Here is an 18,775-nt window from a genome sequence, read left to right as displayed (position 1 = left end):
GCCACCGCAGGAACTGTAAAACTTGCGCCCACACCTCCTCCCTCACCTCTATCCTAGGCCCTAAAGGAGTCTTCCACATCCAAAGTTTTACTTGCACATCCACTAATATCATTTATTGTATCCGTTGCTCCCGATGCGGTCTCCTCTACATTGGGGAGACTGGGCGCCTCCTAGCAGAGCGCTTTAGGGAACATCTCCGGGACACCCGCACCAATCAACCACACCGCCCGGTGGGCCAACATTTCAACTCCCCCTCCCATTCTGCCGAGGACATGGAGGTCCTGGGCCTCCTTCACTGCTGCTCCCTCACCACCAGACACCTGGAGGAAGAACGCCTCATCTTCCGTCTCGGAACACTTCAACCCCAGGGCATCAATGTGGGCTTCAACAGTTTCCTCATTTCCCCTTCCCCCACCTCACCCTAGTTCTAAACTTCCAGCTCAGTAACTATCCCTATAACTTGTCCGGACTTGTCCTACCTCATGAAGGGCTTTTGCCCAAAACGTCAATTTCGAAGCTACTTGGATGCTGCCTGAACTGCTGTGCTCTTCCAGCACCACTAATCCAGAATATGTTGAAGGTGTTAGCCCCCTGTGTTCTCTGTCTATGCCATGATGTTTAGATTGATTCTAATCTAAAAAGTGAGACAACAGAGTTTTACATAAATTCATGCAATTTTTGAGCTCAGAGTTCTACATGAATGCATGTTGTTTTTGAGCAAAGTACAATGTAACTCTGCAAGTACAAATTCACCCCACAAAAAAAACTTGTATTTGTACTCGCAGAGTTACATTGTATTTTGCTCAAAACCTGCATGGATTCATGTAAAACTCTGATATCTCACTTTTTAGATTCACCCTGACCTTAAATTTACCTGGACCACCTCTGACACCTCCCTCCCCCCTTCCTGGACCTCTCCATCTCCATTAGTGACGACCGACTTGACACTGACATTTTTTACAAAATGTGGTCTCTAAAGAAGGAGGCCATCTGGTGTGTTCTGTGGTGGAACTGGTCCTCCTGGGAGCAGATCCGGCGGAGGCGGAGGAATGGGAATATGGGATGGAATTTTTGCAAGAGGTAGTGTGGGAAGAGGTGTAATCCAGGTAGCTGTGGGAGTCGGTGGGTTTGTAAAAAATGTCAGTGTCAAGTCGGTCGTCACTAATGGAGATGGAGAGGTCCAGGAAGGGGGGAGGGAGGTGTCAGAGGTGGTCCAGGTAAATTTAAGGTCAGGGTGAATCTAAAAGGTGAGATAACAGAGTTTTACATGAATCCATGCAGTTTTTGAGCAAAATACAATGTAACTCTGCGAGTACAAATACAAGTTTTTTTTGTGGGGTGAATTTGTACTTGCAGAGTTACATTGTACTTTGCTCAAAAACAACATGCATTCATGTAGAACTCTGAGCTCAAAAACTGCATGAATTTATGTAAAACTCTGTTGTCTCACTTTTTAGATTAGAATCAATCTAAACATCATGGCACAGGGGGCTAACACCTTCAACAGACGGTAAAAACAATGACTGCAGATGCTGAAAATCAAATACTGGATTAGTGGTGCTGGAAGAGCACAGCAGTTCAGGCAGCATCCAACGAGCAGCGAAATCAACGTTTCGGGCAAAAGCCCTTCATCAGGAATAAAGGCAGTGAGCCTGAAGCGTGGAGAGATAAGCTAGAGGAGGGTGGGGGTGGGGAGAGAGTAGCATAGAGTACAATGGGTGAGTGGGGGAGGAGATGAAGGTGATAGGTCAAGGAGGAGAGGGTGGAGTGGATAGGTGGAAAAGAAGATAGGCAGGTCGGACAGGTCAAGGAGACAGTTACTGAGCTGGAAGTTTGAAACGAGGATGAGGTGGGGGAAGGGGAAATGAGGAAGCTGTTGAAGTCCACATTGATGCCCTGGGGTTGAAGTGTTCCGAGGTGGAAGATGAGGCGTTCTTCCTCCAGGCGTCTGGTGGTGAGGGAGCGGCGGTGAAGGAGGCCCAGGACCTCCATGTCCTCGGCAGAGTGGGAGGGGGAGTTCAAATGTTGGGCCACGGGGCGGTTTGGTTGATTGGTGCGGGTGTCTCGGAGATGTTCCCGAAAGCACTCTGCTAGGAGGTGCCCAGTCTCCCCAATGTAGAGGAGACCACATCGGGAGCGACGGATACAATAAATGATATTGGTGGATGTGCAGGTGAAACTTTGATGGATGTGGAAGGCTCCTTTAGGGCCTTGGATAGAGGTGAGGGAGGAGGTGTGGGCACAGGTTTTACAGTTCCTGCGGTGGCAGGGGAAAGTGCCAGAATGGGAGGGTGGGTCGTAGGGGGGTGTGGACCTGACCAGGACCAGTTCCACCATAGGACACACCAGATGGCCTCCTTCTTTAGAGACCGCAATTTCCCTTCCCACGTGGTTAAAGATGCCCTCCAATGCATCTCGTCCACATCCCGCACCTCCGCCCTCAGACCCCACCCCTCCAACTGTAACAAGAACAGAACACCCCTGGTGCTCACCTTCCACCCTACAAACCTTTGCATCAACCAAATCATCCACCGACATTTCCGCCACCTCCAAAAAGACCCCACCACCAGGGATATATTTCCCTCCCCACCCCTTTCCGCCTTCCGCAAAGACCGTTCCCTCCGTGACTACCTGGTCAGGTCCACACCCCCCTACGACCCACCCTCCCATTCTGGCACTTTCCCCTGCCACCGCAGGAACTGTAAAACCTGTGCCCACACCTCCTCCCTCACCTCTATCCAAGGCCCTAAAGGAGCCTTCCACATCCATCAAAGTTTCACCTGCACATCCACCAATATCATTTATTGTATCCGTCGCTCCCGATGTGGTCTCCTCTACATTGGGGAGACTGGGCGCCTCCCAGCAGAGCGCTTTAGGGAACATCTCCGAGACACCCGCACCAATCAACCAAACCGCCCCGTGGCCCAACATTTGAACTCCCCCTCCCACTCTGCCGAGGACATGGAGGTCCTGGGCCTCCTTCACCGCCGCTCCCTCACCACCAGACGCCTGGAGGAAGAACGCCTCATCTTCCGCCTCGGAACACTTCAACCCCAGGGCATCAATGTGGACTTCAACAGTTTCCTCATTTCCCCTTCCACCTCATCCTAGTTTCAAACTTCCAGCTCCGTTACTGCCTCCTTGACTTGTCCGACTGCCTATCTTCTTTTCCACCTATCCACTCCACCCTCTCCTCCTTGACCTATCACCTTCATCTCCTCCCCCACTCACCCATTGTACTCTATGCTACTCTCTCCCCACCCCCACCCTCCTCTAGCTTATCTCTCCATGCTTCAGGCTCACTGCCTTTATTCCTGATGAAGGGCTTTTGCCCGAAACGTTGATTTCGCTGCTCGTTGGATGCTGCCTGAACTGCTGTGCTCTTCCAGCACCACTAATCCAGTATACCTTCAACAGACTGTCCAGCTATCACCATTGTTAACAGCTAACCTGAGAATGCAACTTTTAAAAAAGGTTTTGTGATTTACACATGAAAGGAGTGAGACTATCATGGTGTTTGAACAGATGAAAGACTTAACAGACAATCAAGGTATTTTTCAAGGTATAATTTCAGTTACATTACACTGTAAACTTTTGCTATAAATTCTGTGCCTTATAATTGTGTCCTCCACTACCACCTGATGAAGGTGCAACGCTCCGAAAGCTAGTGTGCTTCCAATTAAACTGTTGGACTATAACCTGGTGTTGTGTGATTTTTAACTTTGTACACCCCAATCCAACACCGACATTTCCAAATCATGGGAAATTGAGACAAGCCTTGACCAAAAGTGACTGTGCTCAAAGATTCTGGAATAAACATGCTGCAGAATCCAGACAGGGTGCAGGTACACACAGACAGTATATAACTGATTCAGCGGCTGCAGACAATACAATATGCACTTGAATTGGAATTGAATAGAATTGACCTGAATGCCATCCCCAGGACAAATCGGAAACATCGAGCTGTTTGGTTACCAGATGCAGGGGCGCCTCACACCCTTATTTGGAGAGGGTTACCTGATGTAGGTGTGCTTAACACCTGGGCAGCACGGTGGCACAGTGGTTAGCACTGCGGCCTCACAGCGCCAGAGACCCGGGTTCAATTCCTGCCTCAGGCGACTGACTGTGTGGAATTTGCACGTTCTCCCAGTGTCTGCGTGGGTTTCCTCCGGGTGCTCCGGTTTCCTCCCACAGTCCAAAGATGTGCAGATCAGGTGAATTGGCCATGCTAAATTGCCCATAGTGTTAGGTAAGGGGTAAATGTGGGGATATGGGTGGGTTGCGCTTCGGCGGGTCAGTGTGGACTTGTTGGCCGAATGGCCTGTTTCCACACTGTAATGTAATCTAATCTAAACCCCCAGGAATGGATGCCCAAGGACCACCCTGCCATCAAAATGTCAATGCCTAGTTGGGTCTGATTGATCAGGTTGATCAATCTATTGGTGGACATTGAAGACTCTCCCAAAAGGGCATGAAGACTTCTAACTATAAGAATCACCTCGACACCACTCTCAGGAGCGGTAACGCAAGACCAACCACCAAGACAACACCTCTGGGACCACCACAAGACGACGACCAGATGATCATTGCCATATGGATCAAGGCAAAGATCTAGTGTGGTAGTATATGATCATCCAGAGTTACATTAAAGCACAAGATATTTGATTAGATTTATTGTGTAAATTGTTAATTTGTAAAAGGTTTTATTATTAATTGTTTTAAATAAGTATTATCATTTATTATAATATTTATAATATTATATTTATTATAATATTTATAACTGTGAGATGACTCGCAGTTTCTTTTCTAGGTGTAAGAGTTAAACACACAGACACAACAAAAGTTAGGTTGGATTAAAGATTGACCAATGAACAGCAAGTATCACTTTCATAATTAAAACACTGTGTATGCCATAACTCTGAAACAAAGACAGAAAATGCTGGAGAAACTCAGCAGGTCTTGCAGCATCTGTGGAGAAAGAAGCAGAGTTAACACTTCACGGCTTGCGACTCCTCTTCAGGCCTGATTAGGCAATTTTCAATTTGTCAGTCAGAATGCTTCGCCGTAGCGATTTACAACCTGTTTGAAGGGTTTAGATAAGGGAAACGAGGGAAGTGTTGATTGCACCATACTCACTGTACAAAGTCAAGTGGAAATGTGAGATGGGAGTAGCATACAAAGCAGCTGCAAAAAGTGTATATTTACATTAAGTGATTGGGTGAAAGCATCAGTTGCAGTCTAACTAGTGTTTTACACAGATTTAGAATTGCAGTTCTGCTCTTGTACTCTAGCAGTAATCTCCCTGCTCTTGTAAATGCTGCAGCATTTAGAATTGGGTTCATCGTCTCTGGATGGTGGGCAACCATTTTAGGAGAGAGAGATGAGGAGCAAATTGCTCACTCGGGGCATTGTGTACTTTGGAATTTCCCAGACCAGAAAGCCCTCAATGCTCACTCATTGAGTTTGAGTCAAGGCTGAGATTTGAGTTTTTTCAGACAAGGGAATCAAGGGCTACACACTGGGGTAGAAAAGTGGTTAAGATGGAAAATCAGCCACAATCTTCGACCATAAGTTATCGGAGTGGAAGCAAGGCCATTCTGCCCATCAAGACCACTCCGCCATTTAATCATGACTGATGGATGTTTCAATTCCACTTACCTACACTCTCCCCATAGCCCTGAATTCCTTAAATCTTCTTGAATGATAGTACAAATATAACTTGTCAAAGTTTGCTCTTGTTTCTTATGTTCATGTCGTCTTATAGAAGCATTTAACATGGCAAGATGAAATCACTTCTAACATATTCAAACTGTAATCTTTTTCGGAAATTCAAAATGACATGTTCTGTCTAACAAAGTGAAATATATCATTGAATCTTGTGCTGTATGTTCCATATCAAGATTTATATGCATGCTTCTCAATCAAACTCAGTATTTACTACGCTAAATCTACCCAGACAACATTTAGAATCAGGATTTGTACTGACAGCTCGGGAGCTTTATCTGGTAAATAGCTGAACCGTAGAGAGTTCCAGCTTTGGTTCCTGCTGTAAAGTGGGTTAGTTAAATCAGCCAGAGCACAATTTGCAGAATCAGACTGCACCATGATAATCTTTGATATAAATACCCTACCGATCAACAGTCAGAACCACATGAGAACATTTCAGGAAAAACAATGGTAGAAATTGGGGGAAAATAAAGAAATTGAAGAAAAGCTACTCAGCAAACAACAATAATATCATTTCTTCAAAGAAACTGGGTGAGAATTCTCTATGACTGGGCTGTGATATTGGAACTATTAGTCAAGACTGACAGCCACCCTGAGGTGCAGTACTTACAAGGAACTGAGAGCAGCTTGTAATACAGAGAACATAACAACCAGGGACTATTGGAATACAAGATAGTTTGTGCCAAAGATAGTTTCTCTTTCAGGTTTTCATAGATGGCCTAGAGTGTGGAAGTAGGACATTCAGCCCATAAAGACCACACTGACCCTCCAAAGAACATCCCACCCAGACCCATCCGCCTACCCTATCCCTGTATTTCCCAAGGCTAATTCACATAGACTGCACCTCCTTGGACACTATCACCAATTTAGCATGGCCAAGCCACCTAACTTGTGCATCTTTGGACTTTGGGAAGAAACCAGAGTACCCTGAAGAAACCCACACAGATATAGGGAGAACATGCAAGCTACACACAGACCGGTGAAATCAAACCGAGGTCTCTGGCTTTATGAGGCAACAGTGCTAACCACTGAGCACTGTGCCACCCATAATCTGACCATCTTTCATTGGCATAATACGGAGTCCTATCCTGTCATTCTTTGGTATTGGAAAGCAGGGTTCACTAAAATAAACATGCATAACAATGCTGCATCAATAAAACAAAAACAAAGATGAGATGCTGGAAATATGACACAAATAATTTAAAAAATACTAGAAAATCAGAAAACTGGCCAGGCAACCATTGTAAATAGAACACTTTTGTTGACACTTTATGTGGAAATCAAATAGTACGAGAGCTTAGGCACTGAATCGAGATCTGATGAAGAGTACACCCTATACATCAAGGTACCTGCCTGTCTTTTGTACAGGTGCTGTGTGGTCTGCTTAGCATTTTCAAGAATTTGTTTTTGTTTGAGATTTTCCACTAGGTGGCAATTAACCTATTTCAGAAGGTAATGACAGCCTCAGAGTCATTCAACCTGGTAATGTTAACCAATGACTATTTAGAACTAGAGTATACTCCTTCAGTCTGGCTAACTGTGCAGTAAAAATGTAGATAGCCACATTACAGACTCTTTCCCTTATTTTAAAACATGAATCATATTGCCCTACACCAATTTTAAAAAATAAAAGTAGGTTTTAATCCTTAATTTGAACAGTGCAATCTTCTAAAACCTGGAATCATAATCACCACTCTCAATCTGTTTTTCACTTTTATGGGATGCAAGGGTTGGTGGCTAGGCCACAATTTATTGCTAATTCCACATTGCCCTTGAGAATGTAGAGGTGAGACTTGCCATCTTAAATTATTGCAGTAGGGCTCTTGTGATAGATTTAACTAATTCAGCAGGGTGGGGGGGAGACACACACAGACTGTTAGCAGAGTAAGGACACAGAATCATGCAGTGAAACAATGAGGTCAGAGTGAGCGCGGCTGCATTAAGTTTCAAGGGAGTAAGACAAGATTGGATGCTGTTTACTTTAATACCGGGAGTACCACAGGTAAAACTGAGGAGTTAAAGGCGACGATTGACACAGGGAAGTTTGATTTTGCAGCCATCATAGAGACATGATTGAGAGAGAGGCAGGACTGTCAGCTTAACGTTCCAGGATACAGAATCTGCAGGCAAGACAGAAGAGGGGGTAGAAATGGAGATATTGCATTATTAGTTATGGAGCTAGTTACTGCAATAAGGTGAGATGATATTTTGGGAGGGACATTTATGGGTCGAGTCTAGGAATTAAAAAGGAACAACCAGATTGCTCGGGGTTTATTATAGGTTCACACAGAGTCAACATAAAATGGAGGAGCAAATTTGTGCATGGAGATGCGTAAAAGTTACAGTACGGTGATTTCAACTTTCCCAATATTAACTGGGATAAGCATAGTGGTAAGGGCTGTGAATAGACTGGATTTCTTGAAATGTGGACAAGGGAACTTTGAAGGCCAATGTGTAGAGGAACCAGTAAGGGACAGAGCTATTCTGGACCTAATTCTGTGGAATGAAGCCAGACAGGTGGTTTATGTGGTGGAGGGGGAGCATTTTAGTAATACCTGGTAGAATTTAAGCTTCATATGGACAAAGAAACAGACAAGCTGCAAAAATGGATTGGGGGAGAGTGAGTTTGAGTAAAATAAGGCAGGATCTGGCCAGAGTAGATTGGGGATAGCTACTAATGGGGAAATCTACAGAAGCGCTGTGGGGGCATTTAACATGTAAATGCGGGGGGGGGGAGAGAGTGGGAGGGATGTAGAAGCCGAACATGTTTTCTCGAGGGTGATAGGGAGGAGCAACAAGTTCACACAGCTATGGATAACCAGAGATATCCAGGATACAATGGGAAGGAAAAGAGAGCCTTTTAGCAGGGACAAAGGGAACAAATCTGCAGAGGCATTTGTGGAGTCCAAGAGCAGGGTGGAGATTAAGAAAGCAATTAGGAAGCAAGGAGAGGATATGAGAAAGCTCTGGCTGGGGGTAAAAGTAGGAAAAATCCCAAGATATTCTGTAAGCATATCAAAGGGACAAGAATAACCAGAGAAAAAGCAGGGCCCGTTAGGGACCAATTGGGCAGTCTGTGGGTGGAGTCAGAGGACATTGATAGAGTATTGAACCAATACTTCATATCCATCTTCACCCAAGAAATTGAGCTTAAATAGGTATGGAACACAGGGATAGACTATGAAGTGCTTGAACAAATAGGAAAGCACAAAGGTATTGGAGGTTCCAGCAGGCTTGAAGGTGGATACATCTCCAGCTCTGGATGAATTGTGTCTTTGATACTAGGGGAGGAAAGGGAGAAGACTTGAGAGGCTCTGACTCAAATTTTTAATTCCTCTGTATGGCTGCGGAGGATGTACCAGAGGACTGGAGAACAGCTAAGGTGGTTCTAATATTTAAGAAGGATTGTAGAGAAAAGGGTCTCACGTCCATGTTAGGGAAACTACTGGAGAAACTTCTGAAGGAGAACATTCAACACCTCTTGTAGAGGCAAGGTTTGATCAGAATGGCTTGATTAGAGGAACGTTAAGCCTAACAAATTTGTTTGAATCTTTTCAGGAGGTAACCTGGCATGTACATGAGGGGAGCACAGTTAATGGAATTTATATGGATTTCAGCAAAGCCTTTGAGAAGGTCCCATTTTAAACACTTATCAAGGAGGTAAATGAATATCGAATACAGGGTAATTTGATAAGGTGGATTCAAAATTGGCACAGTTGTAGGAGGCAACAGGTAATGACAGAAGGCTGCTTCAGTGACCGGAAGCCAGTGTCTTTGAGGATATTTGTTTCGTCCCCTATTGTTCATTATGGATGACTGTGTGAGGTAGCTGGATTCATAAATTTGTGGATGACAAAAAGATTGGTGAAGTGGTTAACAGAGCAGTTAAGTTGTTTGGGCAACAAGAAGAACAAAACAAAATGATCAAATGTGCAGGTGAAAATATAAGCCATAAGTATTAATTTAACCAGGAGCAAGGTTTTGTAGAGAAATAAGACAGTGCTATTGATTGAAAGAAACAAAAATGGCCTTTAGTAGAGTGCTTCTTGCCAGATGTGGGAGTTTAGGGAAAGTTTAGGGGTTACTGAGGATTATTTCTGCAATAAATGCCGTTGGCTGCAAATTCTATCAGATCGAATGGATCGGTTGGAGAGACAGTTAGAGGCAATGAGGAATTTACAAGAGCAAGGGAATGTGATGGATGGCAGTTATAGGAAGGGGGAAATGTCACAGACACAGTCAGATAGATGGACTAACTCCAGGAAAGGTAAGAGAGGTAGGCAGGTAATGCAGGAATCTTCTGTGGCTATCCCCATTTCAAACAGGTATGCTGTTTTGTAAAATGTAGGGGATGATAGATTCTCAGGGGAACATAGCACAAACAGCTAAGTTTCTGGTATTGAGACTGGCTCTAATGCAATGAGGGGTATGTCGGGTTCCAAAAGATCGACTGTGTTAGAGGACTCTCCAGTCAGAGGTACAGTATTTTGATGTTTCTGTGGCCAGCAGCAAAAAAGCAGAATGGTGTGTTGCTTCCCTGGTGCCAGGATCAAGGATGTCTCAGAGAGGATGCAGAATGTTCTCAATGGGGAGAGGGGCCAGCAGGAGGTCATTGTCCACATTGGAACTAGCAACGTAGGAAAGGAAAAGGTTGAGATTCTGAAGGGAGATTACAGAGAGTTAGGCAGATATTTAAAAAGGAGGTCCTTGAGAGTAGTAATATCTGGATTACTCCCAGTGCTACGAACTAGTGAGAGCAGGAATAGGAGGTTAGAGCAGATGAATGCATGGCTGAGGAACTGGTGTATGGGAGAAGGATTCACATTTTTGGATCTTTGGAAATTGTTTTGGGGTAGAAGTGATCTGTACAAGAAGGACGGATTGCACCTAAATTGGAAGGGGACTAATATACTGGCAGGGAAATTTGCTAGAACTGCGTGGGAGGATTTAAACTAGTAAGGTGGGGGGGGGACCCAGAGAGATAGTGAGGAAAGAGATCAATCGGAGACTGGTACAGTTGAGAACAAAGGCGAGTCAAACAGCCAGGGCAGGCAGGGACAAAGCAGAGAACAAGAAAGGACTAATAAATTAAACTGCATTTAATTCAGTGCAAGAGGCCTAACAGGGAAAGCAGATGAACTCAGGGCATGGTTAGGAACATGGGACTGGGATATCATAGCAATTATAGAAACATGGCTCAGGGAAGGGCAGGATTGGCAGCTTAATGTCCCAGGATACAAATGCTACAGGAAGGATAGAAAGGGAGACAAGAGAGGAGGGGGAGTGGCATTTTTAAATAAGGGATAGCATTACAGCTGTGCGGAGGGAGGATATTCCAGCAATACATCCAGGGAAGTTATTTGGGTGCAACTGAGAAATAACAAAGGGATGATCATCTTATTGGGATTGTATTATAGACCCCAATAGTCAGAGGAAACGGAGAAACAAATTTGTAAGGGAATCTCGGTTATCTGTAAGAATAATAGGGTGGTTATGGGAGGGGATTTTAACTTTTCAAACATCGACTGGGACTGCCATAGGTTAAGGGTTTAGATGGAGAGGAATTTCTTAAGTGTGTACAAGAAAATTTTCTGATTCAATATGTGGATGTACCTACTAGAGAAGGTGCAAAACTTGACCTACTCTTGGGAAATAAGGCAGGGCAGGTGAGTGAGGTGTCAGTGGGGGAGCACTTTGGGGCCTGTGACCATAATTCTATTTGTTTTAAAATAGTGATGGAAAAGGATAGACCAGATCTAAAAGTTCAAATTCTACATTGGAGAAAGACCAATTTTGACGGTATTAGGCAAGAGCTGATTGGGGGCAGATGTTCGCAGGTAAAGGGACGGCTGGAAATTGGGAAGCCTTCAGAAATGAGACAATGAGAATCCAGAGAAAGTATATTCCTGTCAGGGTGAAAGGAAAGGCTGGTAGGTATAGGGAATGCTGGATGACTAAAGAAATTGAGGGTTTGGTTAAGAAAAAGAAGGAATCATATGTTAGGTATAGACAGGATAGATTGAGTGAATCCTTAGAAGAGTATAAAAGCAATAGGAGTATACTTAAGAGGGAAATCAGGAGGACAAAAAGGGGACTGAGATAGCTTTGGCAAATAGGATTAATGAGAATGCAAAGGGTTTTTACAAATATATTAAGTACAAAAGGGTAACTAGGGAGAGAATAGGGCCCCTCAAAGATCAGCAAGGTGGCCTTTGTGTGGAACCACAGAAAATGGAGGAGATACTAAGCGAGTATTTTGCATCATTATTTACTGTGGAAAAGGGCATGGAAGATATAGACTGTAGGGTAGTAGATGGTGACATCTTGAAAAATGTCCACATTACAGAGGAGGAAGTGCTGGATGTCTTTGTATGCATGAACGTGGATAAATCCCCAGGACCTGATCAGGAAGTGATTGCTGGGCCTCTTGCTGAGATATTTGTATCATCGATAGTCACAGGTGAGGTGCCAAAAGACTGGAGGTTGGCTAACGTGGTGCCACTGTTTAAGAAGGGTGGTAAGAACAAGCCAGGGAACTATAGACCAGTCAGCCTGACGTCAGTGGTGGGCAAGTTGTTGGAGGGAATCCTGAGGGACAGGATGTACATGTATTTAGAAAGGCAAGGACTGATTAGGGATAGTCAACATGGCTTTGTGTGTGGGAAATCATGTCTCACAAACTTGATTGAGTTTTTTTGAAGAGGTAACAAAGAGGATTGATGAGGGGAGAGTGGCAGGTGTGATCTATACGGACTTCAAAAAGGCGTTCGACAAGTTTCCCCATGGGAGAATGGTTAGCAAGGTTAGATCTCATGGAATACAGGGAGAACTAGCCATTTGGATACAGAACTGGCTCAAAGGTAGAAGACAGAGGGTGGTGGTGGAGGGTTGTTTTTCAGACTGGAGGCCTGTGACCAGTGGAGTGCCACAAGGATTGGTGCTGGGTCCACTGCTTTTCATCATTTATATAAATGATTTGGATGTGAGCATAAGAGGTACAGTTAGTAAGTTTGCAGATGACACCAAAATTGGAGGTGTAGTGGATAGTGAAGAGGGTTACCATTACAATGGGATCTTGATCAGATGGGCCAAAGAGCTGAGAAGTGGCAGATGGAGTTTAATTTAGATAACTGTGAGGTGCTGTATGTTGGGAAAGCAAATCTTACCTGGACCTATACACTTAATGGTAAGGTCCTCAGGCGTGTTGCTGAACAAAGAGACCTTGGAGTGCGGGCTCACAGCTCCTTGAAAGTGGAGTCTCAGGTAGTTAGGATAGGTATGCTTTCCTTTATTGGTCAGAGTATTGAGTACAGGAGTTGGGAGGTCATGTTGCGGCTGTACAGGACATTGGTTAGGCCACTGTTGGAATATTGCGTGCAATTCTGGTCTCCTTCCTATCGGAAAGATGTTGTGAAACTTGAAAGGGTTCAGAAAAGATTTACAAGGATGTTGCCAGGGTTGGAGGATCTGAGCTACAGGGGGAGGCTGAATAGGCTGGGGCTGTTTTCTCTGGAGCATCGGAGGTGGAGGGATGATTTTTTTTTAAGATTACATACAGTGTGGAAACAGGCCCAACAAGTCCACATCGACCCTCCAAAGAGCAACCCACCCAGACCCATTTACCCCTTCACCTAACACTACAGGCAATTTAGCATGGCCAATTCACTTGACCTGCACATCTTTGGACTGTGGGAGGAAACCGAAGCACCCGGAGGAAACCCACGCAGACACGGGGAGAATGTGCAAACTCCACACAGACAGTTGCCCAAGGCGGGAATTGAACCAGAGTCTCTGGCGCTGTGAGGCAGCAGTGCTAACCACTGTGCCATCGTGCCGCCCCCAAACGAGAATCATACCCCTAGACCAACCAGCCACACTTAGAGGTTGACAAAATTATGAGGGGCATGGATAGGATAAATGGACAAAGTAATTTTTCTGGGGTAGGAGAGTCCAGAACTAGAGGGCATAGGTTTAGGGTGAGAGGGGAAAGATATAAAAGAGACCTAAGGGGCAACATTTTCACACAGAGGGTGGTATGTGTATGGAATAAGCTGCCAGAGGAAGTGGTGGAGGCTGGTACAATTGCAACATTTAAAGGCATCTCAATGGGTATATGAATAGGAAGGGTTTGGAGGGATATGGGCCGGGTGCTGGCAGGTGGGACTAGATTGGGTTGGGATATCTGGTTGACATGGACGGGTTGGACCGAAGGGTCTGTTTCCGTGCTGTACATCTCTATGACTGTATGACTGGCAGGTGGAATTTAACCCTGAAAAGTGTGACATGAAGGGGTAATTGATAAGGAAGTAACAGCATGACACTCGGAAGTTCTGTGGAACAAAGGTTTGTCGATAGATCTCTGAAGGTGGAAGGGCACGTTAGTAGGCTGGTGAAAAAGACATATGGAACATTTACCTTTGTTAATCAAGGCATAGATTACAAAAGCAGGCATGTCATGTTGGACTTATATATGACATTGGTGTGACCACAGCTAGACTACTGTGTGCCATTCTGGTCACTACATTACAGGAAGGGTATGATTGGACTGGAGGGGGCAATTCACCAGGATGTTGCCTGAGATGAAAAATTTAAGTTATGAGGAAAGGTTGGACAGAGTAGGTAAGTTGTTCCCCTCAGTTGAAGGGTCAGCCATGAGGGGTCACAGGTTCAAGGTGAGGGCCAGGCGGCTTAGGAGGGGTGTGAGGAAAAACCTTTTTACCCAGAGGGTGGTGATGGCCTGGGAGAATAGTAGATGTGAGTTGTCTCACATCCTTTAAAAAGCCCCTAGATAAGCACATGGCATATCAAGGCTATGGGCCAAGTGCTTGCAAATATTGATTAGGTTGATAGTCAGGTGTACCTCAAATGGCAGTGCAGACTCAATGGGTCAAAGGGCCTCTTCTGCGTTGTATGATTCTATGGTTCCAGTGTCCCTTTGACCTAGGAGGCCGCCACTAGTTGTGGCTTGATCAGGTTGATCATAGCTCAAGGGAGGAGTCATGCTGAACTTGAGGCATTGACTCTGTTACTCACTCTATGGATGCTGCCAGAGTTGATGAACTTGGCCAGCATACTGTGTTTGTTTCAGATTTCCAGCGTACCCAGTAGTTTGTCTTTATACTGAGATAGGTCTGAGATATACTAAGGGCGATGGTGGTATAGTGGTGAACATAGCTGCCTTCCAAGTAGTTGATCTGGGCTTGATTCCTGGCCGTCGCCATGTTGTGATTTCTAAACCAAATTTTAAAAGGAAAGACACTGAGATAAATTGAGAAAATGAATGTTTCATTCTGTGATAGATTTGTTCTATCAGATTGCTCTTTGCTTTTCATGGCATTGGTTTCTGTGAATTGCAGTTTGGAACTGGGCAGCATATCTTGGAAGCGTTTCCCCCCACCCCGCCAACCCCCTTCCCATTTCTTATTTAGGGTGGCACGGTGTCTCAGTGGTTAGCACTGCTGGCTCACAGCGCCAGGGACCTGGGTTTGACTCTGTGTGGAGTTTGCACATTTTCCCTGAGTCTGCACGGGTTTACTCCCACAGTCCAAAGATGTGCAGGTCAGGTGAATTGGCCAGGCTAAGTTGCCCATAGTGTTAGGTGCATTAGTCAGGGGTAAACGTAGGGTAGGGGAATGGGTCAGAGTGGGTTACTCTTCAGAGGGTCAGCGTGAACTCGTTAGGCCGAAGGGCCTGTTTCCATTCTGCAGGGAATCTAATCTAATAGTGGGCTGTTCAACTTCTTCAAATTCACATTTAAAATTCACGCTCGCTGTCCACTAGACAAGCTTCCAACGGAGCTTAACTGCACTTTCGTTGAAAGGACGTACATTCCTCATTCCCTTCTCTCAGAATGTACTTTGAAAATTTTAAACTGTCCCGAGAAGCACTCATGCAGAGATGATCGCAGGGTTGCAATTTTTAAGTTGCATCTGCACTGTGTTGTGTCCACTGACATTTGAAAATCCAGGCCATAGAAACATTACAGAACGATCAAGGCCATTTGGTTTCCTCAAGTTCATACTGGCTCACTGTATATCTCAGGGTTTCCCAATTTGAGTTACTAGCCCCAGTGTGGTCATGAGATCAGATTTTGGGGTTTGTAAGCTCAGGCTACTTTTGCAAGTCACAAAGTCCTTTAAATTCTTGTTATTTTTGTTGGTGAGGGTGCCTTAATGGACTGCTATCTGAGAATTAGTCTGCTGCTTGAAGCTTACGAACAGTTAAGCTTCTTTTTAAAAAAAAGGTCAGTCCTGACTCTTCATCAGCTACCCCTCACAATGAAGATGGGGTTAAGGTGGCAAAAATGGGGTAGGAAGGAGAGGGAGATGATGGGTGAACGAGGGTGAGATGAAGGAAGCAGAAGGGGTGGGTTTAAGAATGGTTGAGATGGGGGTGAGGGCAGGACTTGGTGAATTTGAACTATGAGAACAATGAGGATACGTTCAACTCCTTTACAACTGTATTTCCCCACCCAACTCTACCCCTCTCCAAATTTTTACCTCCGGGTTACACAGTGTCTGAGGCGTTAAAATGGGGTTACACTCAGAGAATGTTTGGAAACACTGCTGCCAAATAATCCAGTATGATCCACTCCCCTGTTCTGTCCCCGCAGTCCTGCCAGTTCACTTCCCTTAAATTCTGACAAAGTTTTCCTTCAAAATTATTGATGACCTCTATTTGCACCCCATGTTTCCTCTCATTTATTTTCTTCCTGCGCAGACCTCCTACGCAGCAACTTCTGAAACTGCAGGTCAACGCTCAGAACATTGTTTGGCTCAGGATCAGGTTGGGCAGGCCCTTGGAGAGACCTTACAGGTTCGAGGGAGCATCCCTTCCATCCTGCCTTGGGAGAAAATACCATGTCAGTACTGCTTACTAGACAATTAATTTCTTCTTCACACCCCATCTGTAACACTTATTCAAAATGACAAATCTGTTCTATACCCTCTCACAGATCTTCCCTTTTGTTCTTCTTGACTCCTCCCCTTCCACTGGATTAAAAACTCTTAGTCATCAAAACTGATGAGAATAAGAAATGTATGGGTTAAACTTTGCATATCTTCACCGATGCCACCTGGAGCTTCTACTTCTTTCAGATCTTGGCTTTTGACGTTCACTGAGCTTCTACAATTAACTAAAAGGAACATCTTTTCTTTTTCTACCTTACCCAAACCTGTTTCATGCACAGAAAGCATTGAGAAGTCCTAATTTAGAGAAAATTCTTTTGTTTAAATTTTATTCATGAACCCTTGTTGGATTTAATATGGCTACAATTACAGAGTGTACTTTCCAGAAACTTCCTTCTGGCAAAAGCTAACTTCCCATTTCCCTGGAATGTAACACCTTTGCATTGTGTAGACATTCTGGAGAAGCCCACATAAGGAAACCACAGATATTGTGTTTTCCCAGCCAGGTTTGGTGTGAAGGAGAATCACTAAAACCTATTTTACCTGAAATTACACCAAACAGCGCACACAGGAATCATCTACAAAACACAATGAATTTGGTCAAAACCATCAAAAACAGACATTGCTGGAGAAACTCAGCAGGTCTGGCATCATCTGTGAAGAGAAAGCAGAGTCCAATCACTCTTCAGTACTGAAGCAGGGACACTGGACACAGAATGTTAACTCTCTCTCCACAGACACTGACAGACCTGAGTGTTTCAGAACTTTACCATCTGCAGTTCTTTGGTTTAATTTAGTGCTTCAGGACAATCTGGGTAACACGAATCTCCGACATGAATTTTGAATATCGTTAATGAGATAGCTTTGAACGCTTTTCTCAGTTGGCTTTTATTATAAGAAGGTAAAATAACTCCAGGGTAAGCTATGGTGAACTAACTTTGGTCTACCAGAATTAAATTATCTGTGTAATCTCCTACATCCGAGCTCCTACAAAAAGGAACTCTGCAAGATGAGCTAACTGTGAGCCTCCACTGCACATTGACTTTTGGGAGCCCATTTCACATGAATAAATGCTAGTACCTTTGTGTGTGCATGTCCTTATGTATGTGTATATGCGTATGTTGTGAGAACCATCCTGCCAAGTTTCAAACACATTCATAAACCCAGCTTTGTGTTGTCTTGAAAAAAAAATTTACTAACAAAGAACAAGAGTAGGCCACTTAGTCCTTCAAGACTGCTGTACCATTCAAGAAGATTATGACTCATCTGATTTTAACCTGAACTCTAGATTCCTGCATATCCCTGAAAATCTCTCATTCCCTTGGTAATCAAGAATCTACCCATCACTGCCGTACAAATATTTAAAGATTCTGCTTTCATTGCTTTTTAAGGAAGGAAAGTCCAGACTCTCATCCTCACAGAAGTCTTTTTTCCCTCATCTGTCTTCAATGGGCACTCTCTACATTCACCCAGTCAAACACCTTCAAGACTTGAAGCCCACAAATAGGGTTTGGGGAAAACATACCACCACTGATTTCAAAAGGAAAATGGAATAAAGGAATAAAAATTAAAAATCACTTAGAGTCATAGAGTCAGAGATGTACAGCACGGAAACAGACCCTTCGGTCCAACTTGTTCATGGTGACCAGATATCCCAACCCAATGTAGTCCCACCTGCCAGCACCAAACCCTTCCTATTCGTTCTTTTATGTGCAGTGCAGACGAACAGCGAAATAGCCCAGTTCACCTCTCCCTCTGGTCTGTGACACTGTTATAACTTTTTACTTCTCTGTCAGACCTCTTCATAAAACGTTTCTACTCCATGGCAAATGACCTTTTCCATCATAATCTTCTGGTTAAAATCCCTCAGTCCTGAAACTACATTGTTAAATGCATGCCAATCGCACTCAAGACCGATTCTAACCATCGTCTCTTGACTTTCCATGGCTCTTCAACCACTGAATCACTGATCATCACCCTGTGGGTTCCTAATGACCACAAACTGTTCTGACCCGGCAACATAAATACTGTGGCTGCAAGAGCAGGTCAAAGGTTAGGACTTCTGTGGTGAATAACCTATCTTCTTTCTTCTGAATGTCTAAGCATTATCTCCAAGGCAGAAGTCCCACGTGGGATGGAAT

At 44.4% G+C, this 18,775-nt stretch overlaps 1 protein-coding gene across 8 annotated transcripts in view; it reads right to left on the bottom strand.

The window, feature by feature from the left end:
• Nucleotides 1–18,775, bottom strand: part of LOC140478000 (E3 ubiquitin-protein ligase MARCHF1-like) — a 554,637-nt gene that overhangs the window by 72,255 nt on the left and 463,607 nt on the right. The gene's annotated exons all lie outside the window — the stretch shown is intronic.

Source organism: Chiloscyllium punctatum, chromosome 1, assembly GCF_047496795.1.
Source record: "Chiloscyllium punctatum isolate Juve2018m chromosome 1, sChiPun1.3, whole genome shotgun sequence".
Taxonomy (NCBI): Eukaryota; Metazoa; Chordata; class Chondrichthyes; order Orectolobiformes; family Hemiscylliidae; genus Chiloscyllium; species Chiloscyllium punctatum.
Note: the sequence above shows the minus strand (reverse complement) of the source record. Positions and strands in the feature narration are given on the sequence as shown.